This window comes from Ranitomeya imitator, chromosome 6 (genome assembly GCF_032444005.1).
Source record: "Ranitomeya imitator isolate aRanImi1 chromosome 6, aRanImi1.pri, whole genome shotgun sequence".
In the NCBI taxonomy this organism is placed as follows: domain Eukaryota; kingdom Metazoa; phylum Chordata; class Amphibia; order Anura; family Dendrobatidae; genus Ranitomeya; species Ranitomeya imitator.
The window spans coordinates 22,598,327-22,605,287 of record NC_091287.1 but is presented as its reverse complement, the minus strand read 5'-3'; positions in this window follow the sequence as shown (position 1 = coordinate 22,605,287).

The following is a 6,961-nucleotide window of genomic DNA, read 5'->3' as shown; positions in this document are numbered from 1 at the left end:
CAATATCCCTTAATTATCCCCTATGGTAATAATATTCCCCACCCTGGCCCCGTTTATCTCATTCCTGGCTCCAGCCATATGTTGTCGTATCCTGCCCTCATGAGTATCCATTCTACCCCATATGATCTCCCCATCCTGCCCCACCAGCCTCCATCGTATCCGTCCTGCCCCATGATCCAATCCTGCCCCGTGTCTCCAATCATGCCCCGTATCTACATTCTGCCCATGCCTCAAGTCCTGCCCCCAGTGTGTCCAGCATATTACCCCCATGTTGTCCAGCAATCTGCCCCAGTGTGTCCAGCATATTACCCCCATGTTGTCCAGCAATCTGCCCCAGTGTGTCCAGCATATTACCCCCAGTGTGTCCAGCAATCTGCCCCAGTATGTCCAGCATATTACCCCCAGTGTGTCCAGCAATCTGCCCTCAGTGTGTCCAGCAATCTGCCCCAGTGTCCAGCCTTTCCCCAGTGTGTCCAGCAGTCTGCCCCAGTGTGTCCAGCACATTACCCCCAGTGTCCAGCATTGCCCCAGTGTGTCCAGTATATTACCCCCAGTGTGTCCAGCAATCTGCCCCAGTGTCCAGCATTGCCCCAGTGTGTCCAGAAGTCTGCCCCAGGGTCTCCAGCATTGCCTCAATGTGTCCAGAAATCTGCCCCAGGGTCTCCAGTATTGCCCCAGTGTGTCCAGCAATCTGCCCCAGGGTCTCCAGTATTGCCCCAGTGTGTCCAGCAATCTGCCCCATGGTCTCCTGTATTGCCCCAGTGTGTCCAGCAATCTGCCCCATGGTCTCCTGTATTGCCCCAGTGTGTCCAGCATTCTGCCCCATGGTCTCCAGTATTGCCCCGGTGTGTCCAGCAATCTGCCCCATGGTCTCCAGTATTGCCCCAGTATGTCCAGAAGTCTGCCCCAGGGTCTCCAGCATTGCCTCAATGTGTCCTGAAATCTGCCCCATGGTCTCCAGTATTCAGTGTGTCCAGCATTCTGCCCCATAGTCTCCTGTACTGCCCCAGTGTGTCCAGCATTCTGCCCCATGGTCTCCAGTATTGCCCCGGTGTGTCCAGCAATCTGCCCCAGGGTCTCCAGCATTGCCTCAATGTGTCCAGAAATCTGCCCCAGGGTCTCCAGTATTGCCCCAGTGTGTCCAGCAATCTGCCCCAGGGTCTCCAGTATTGCCCCAGTGTGTCCAGCAATCTGCCCCATGGTCTCCTGTATTGCCCCAGTGTGTCCAGCATTCTGCCCCATGGTCTCCAGTATTGCCCCGGTGTGTCCAGCAATCTGCCCCATGGTCTCCAGTATTGCCCCAGTATGTCCAGAAGTCTGCCCCAGGGTCTCCAGCATTGCCTCAATGTGTCCTGAAATCTGCCCCATGGTCTCCAGTATTCAGTGTGTCCAGCATTCTGCCCCATAGTCTCCTGTACTGCCCCAGTGTGTCCAGCATTCTGCCCCATGGTCTCCAGTATTGCCCCAGTGTGTCCAGCAATCTGCCCCATGGTCTCCAGTATTGCCCCAGTGTGTCCAGCAATCTGCCCCATGGTCTCCAGTATTGCCCCAGTGTGTCCAGCATTCTGCCCCATGGTCTACAGTATTGCCCCAGTGTGTCCAGCATTCTGCCCCATGGTCTCCAGTATTGCCCCAGTGTGTCCAGCATTCTGCCCCATGGTCTCCAGTATTGCCCCAGTGTGTCCAGCAATCTGCCCCATAGTCTCCTGTATTGCCCCAGTGTGTCCAGCAATCTGCCCCATGGTCTCCTGTATTGCCCCAGTGTGTCCAGCAATCTGCCCCATGGTCTCCTGTATTGCCCCAGTGTGTCCAGCAATCTGCCCCATAGTCTCCTGTATTGCCCCAGTGTGTCCAGCAATCTGCCCCATGGTCTCCTGTATTGCCCCAGTGTGTCCAGCATTCTGCCCCATGGTCTCCAGTACTGCCCCAGTGTGTCCAGCAATCTGCCCCATGGTCTCCAGTATTGCCCCAGTGTGTCCAGCAATCTGCCCCATGGTCTCCAGCATTGCCCCAGCCCCAGACAGTCAGACATAAAGAAAAAAAAAAAAAAAGTAAAATCCTCACCTCTCCCGTTCCTAGCGCAGGTCCGGTGCAGTCAGCGTCTCTCCGGCTCTGCGACGCTCAGGACAGAGAGGCAGAGCGGCGCGCACAGTACTGACGTCATCGCGCCCTCTGCTCTGAGACGTCGCAGAGTCAGAGGACGCTGCAGCTGCCGGCGCCGCAGGAACCAGGAGAGGTGAGTATAGAGCGGGGGGCGGGGGCTGGGGCGGGACCCGGGGGTGGGGGGAGCTGGCCCTGGTCGTGGCGGCGGACGGCGCCGCCCGAAGATTTAAAGGGGCGTCTTTTTTTTTTTTTTTTTATCTTCTTCTCCTGCAGCGCCGGCCGCCCCCAGCATTGTGCCGCCCGGGGCGGACCGCCCCCCCCGCACCCCCCTTCCTACGCCACTGCATCTGCTGGATTGGGCGTAGTGGAAGACATATCAGTCCCTATTCTACTATCTATACTGTGGTGAAATTGATGACGCTTTCGTGGTGTCGGCCAATAATTTTTGGAAATGTGAACAGAACACTCCTGGTTGGGTGTCCATCTGCTGGATTGGGTGTAGAGGATGACATATCAGTCCCTATTCTACTATCTATACTGTGGTGAAATTGATGCCACTTTCGTGGTGTCGGCCAATAATTTTTGCAAATGTGAACACTCCTGGTTGGGTCTCCATCATGCGTGTTGCCTGTAGCAGTAGACCTCTGAGACCGTCAGGCCTCCAGTTCCTTGGACTCAACTACTCGTGTTACTATCCTTAAATTTTTCTGACAATGGTAGTCTAGAAAACTGATATCTGTGCCAACTGAGTGTGGCTCAGCATGAAAGCAGGTAGAGGTGTTGCATGTGGTATCAGGGCTGCCAGCAAAGGAGTCCTACACCGATCCCTCACCCACCTCGTCTTACTGTGATATTCAATGGAAAGCTGTAGATGCTGTCCCAGACTCCGATACCTCATGCCCGGCTGATTGCTGCAGTTCCATGCTGCAGTTTGTACTGTGGGTGAATTGAGGCCACTTTCCTGGTGTCTGTCCCTCATTCGATGTGTTTTGGCAGCTTTTGGGCCTGTTTTACGGTGTTGTATCGTTGTGGATCAGAAAAATGTGCAGAAATTACTGTCTGTGAACACAGGTGGTCGTGCAATCCACAAATACAAAATAAAGCACTACCAAAGAAGAGAAGAATCCATATATCTGCACAATCCTGAAATGCTGCCATCTTCAAGAGGCCAAAGCTCATTTATAAAAGATGGGGGTAAAAGGAACACTGTTCTGTGGTAGGAAGGATCAAAAAAATCCTTTATGGAAACCACAGAGTCTGTTTCCTGTGGACTCAGGAGGAGAGGGACCATCCAGCTTGTTCATGGAGAGAGGGACAATCCAGCTTGTTATTTGGGAGAGGGACCATCCAGCTTGTTATTGGGGAGAGGGACCATCCAGCTTGTTATTGGGGAGAGGGACCATCCAATTTGTTATTTGGGAGAGGGAGCATCCAGCTTGTTATTGGGGAGAGGGACCATCCAACTTGTTATTGGGGAGAGGAACCATCCAGCTTGTTATTGGGGAGAGGGACCATCCAACTTGTTATTTGGGAGAGGCAGCATCCAGCTTGTTATTGGGGAGAGGGACCATCCAACTTGTTATTTGGGAGAGGGAGCATCCAGCTTGTTATTGGAGAGAGGGACCATCCAGCTTGTTATTTGGGAGAGGGAGCATCCAGCTTGTTATTTGGGAGAGGGACCATCCAGCTTGCTATTGGGGAGAGGGACCATCCAGCTTTTTATTGGGGAGAGGGACCATCCAGCTTGCTATTGCGGAGAGGGACCATCCAACTTGTTATTTGGGAGAGGGAGCATCCAGCTTGTTATTTGGGAGAGGGACCATCCAGCTTGCTATTGGGGAGAGGGACCATCCAGCTTGTTATTTGGGAGAGGGACCATCCAGCTTGCTATTGGGGAGAGGGACCATCCAGCTTTTTATTGGGGAGAGGGACCATCCAGCTTGCTATTGCGGAGAGGGACCATCCAACTTGTTATTTGGGAGAGGGAGCATCCAGCTTGTTATTGGGGAGAGGGACCATCCAACTTGTTATTTGGGAGAGGGAGCATCCAGCTTGTTATTGGGGAGAGGGACCATCCAACTTGTTATTTGGGAGAGGGACCATCCAGCTTGTTATTGCGGAGAGGGACCATCCAACTTGTTATTTGGGAGAGGGACCATCCAGCTTGTTATTGCGGAGAGGGACTATCCAACTTGTTATTTGGGAGAGGGACCATCCATCTTGTTATTTGGGAGAGGGAGCATCCAGCTTGTTATTGGGGAGAGGGACCATCCAACTTGTTATTTGGGAGAGGGAGCATCCAGCTTGTTATTGGGGAGAGGGACCATCCAACTTGTTATTGGGGAGAGGGACCATCCAACTTGTTATTTGGGAGAGGGACCATCCAGCTTGTTATTGGGGAGAAGGGACCATCCAACTTGTTATTTGGGAGAGGGACCATCCAGCTTGTTATTGGGGAGAAGGGACCATCCAACTTGTTATTGGGGAGAGGGACCATCCAACTTGTTATTGGGGAGAGGGACCATCCAACTTGTTATTGGGGAGAGGCACCATCCAACTTGTTATTGGGGAGAGGGACCATCCAACTTGTTATTTGGGAGAGGGACCATCCAGCTTGTTATTGGGGAGAAGGGACCATCCAACTTGTTATTTGGGAGAGGGACCATCCAACTTGTTATTGGGGAGAGGGACCATCCAACTTGTTATTTCGGGGAGGGACCATCCAGCTTGTTATTGGGGAGAGGGACCATCCAACTTGTTATTTGGGAGAGGGAGCATCCAGCTTATTATTGGGGAGAGGGAGCATCCAGCTTGTTATTGGGGAGAGGGACCATCCAGCTTGTTATCAGCATGCAGTTCTGCATCTCTGATGGTGCGGGGAGCATTACTGTCTATGGAAGAGACAGCACACATGAGAGGCGATATCAATGCTGAGCGTTATATTGAGTTGTTAGAACAACATCTGCTCCATCCAGACAACGTTTATTTCAGGGAATGACTTGACGTACTGTATATATTTCAGCAAGACAATGGTAAATCACATACGGCCTTCATCACAACAGCACAGTTCCGCAGAAGAAGAGTTCCAGTGATAAACCGGCCACCTGCAGTCCAAACCTTTCACCAATAGAGAACATTTGGGGAATTTAGGAAACGAAAAATGCAAAGACACCAAACTTTGGAGCAGCGAGAATCCAACAACAGACAAGAAGGGAGAAACTCCCAAAACACCAGCAATTGTCTCCTCACATTTCTGACTTTTACAGACCATTGTAAGAAGGTTGTAAGAAGAAGAGGTCCCCTCATGAACAATGATGGACAAAGACCCAGGATTTACTTTTTTGAGATGTGTTGCAGCCATCAATTTCTAAATTACGGTAGTCATTTTTTTCAAATGAAATGGAGAAATATCCGATGTTCAACTTCTGATCTTTGTCCTATGTTCTGTGGGAATAAAATATTCCAGATTATTGCATTCTAATTTTTCGTTACATTTTGCACAAAGTCGAAACATTTTTGGAATTAGGATTGTATATCAATTTGCTAATTTGTGTCACCACTTAGTCCTTGCTTATTTTTGAGGAATGGTAAGATGGTGATAGCTGATGGGTAGATGATGACTGATTTACAGATGAGTAGTGAGCAGGTAAGAACTGACAGGTGATGGTTGATGAGCTGATGATGACGAGCAGCTGATAACTAATGGGAAGCTGATGACTGATGAATGAATGGTGAATGATGGACAGATGACAGACAGGCAGAAGACAACTGACAGATGATTGTCAGATGTTTAATGATGACCAGATGATGGACAGTTGATGACTGATTTACAGATGGCAGATGATAACTAATAGGTAGATGACAATTGTTATATGATGGAAAGGTCATGATGAATCATCAGCAGATAATGAACAGATGATGACTAATTGGCAGATGATATCTACTGACAATATTGGTCAGATGATGTCTACTGACCAATAATATGCAGATGATGACTATTTGCAGATGATGTATGCTGACCTATAATGGTCAGATGATGAATGACAAAATAATGAAGGACAGAGGATATATAATAATGATTGATCAATTGATGATTGACAGGCAGATGACAACTAACTGATGATGGACAGATGATAAATGATGAGCTGATGATGGACAGCTGAAAATCGATGGGCAGGTAAAGGGAAAGTGATGATTGATTGACATAACTGTGCCAGATGATGCATGATGGATAGATGATGACAGACAGACAGGTGACAACTAACAGATAACAGACAGATATTTAATAATAACCAGATGATGGACAGATGAAGACAAATGGGCAGATGACAACAGATGGATAATAGAAAGATCATGAATCTTGATCTGATATAGTCTGATGATGACTAATGGGCAGATGATAGACAGATGACACCTACTGACTGATAATGGACAGGTGATGACAGCTGACTTATAATGTACAGATGATGAATGACACGGTAATGATGGGCAGATGATAACTGTCTGACATGATGACTCTGACAGATGATGACTGATTGACAGATCATGAAAGGCGAGCAGATAAAAACTTGCAAGGATGGACAGATGTTTAATGATGAGCAGTGTTGTGAATTCTGTGGCAGAGTTCACTCCTGTGGTCACAAGTGGTACTTCGGCTGATTCTCTCTGGGAGCTTCCGTTTGTGGAGGAAAGTGGTACTGCAGCTTCTGAGTTTCCTCCCTCAGGTGATCTGGTGAGGTCGTTAGCTGCTTCTCTACTTAACTCCACCTGATGCTTTGATCCATGCTTCCTGTCAATGTTCCAGTGTTGGACTTGTGTTTCTCTGGATCATTCCTGTGGCCTGCTGCTCTGCATAGCT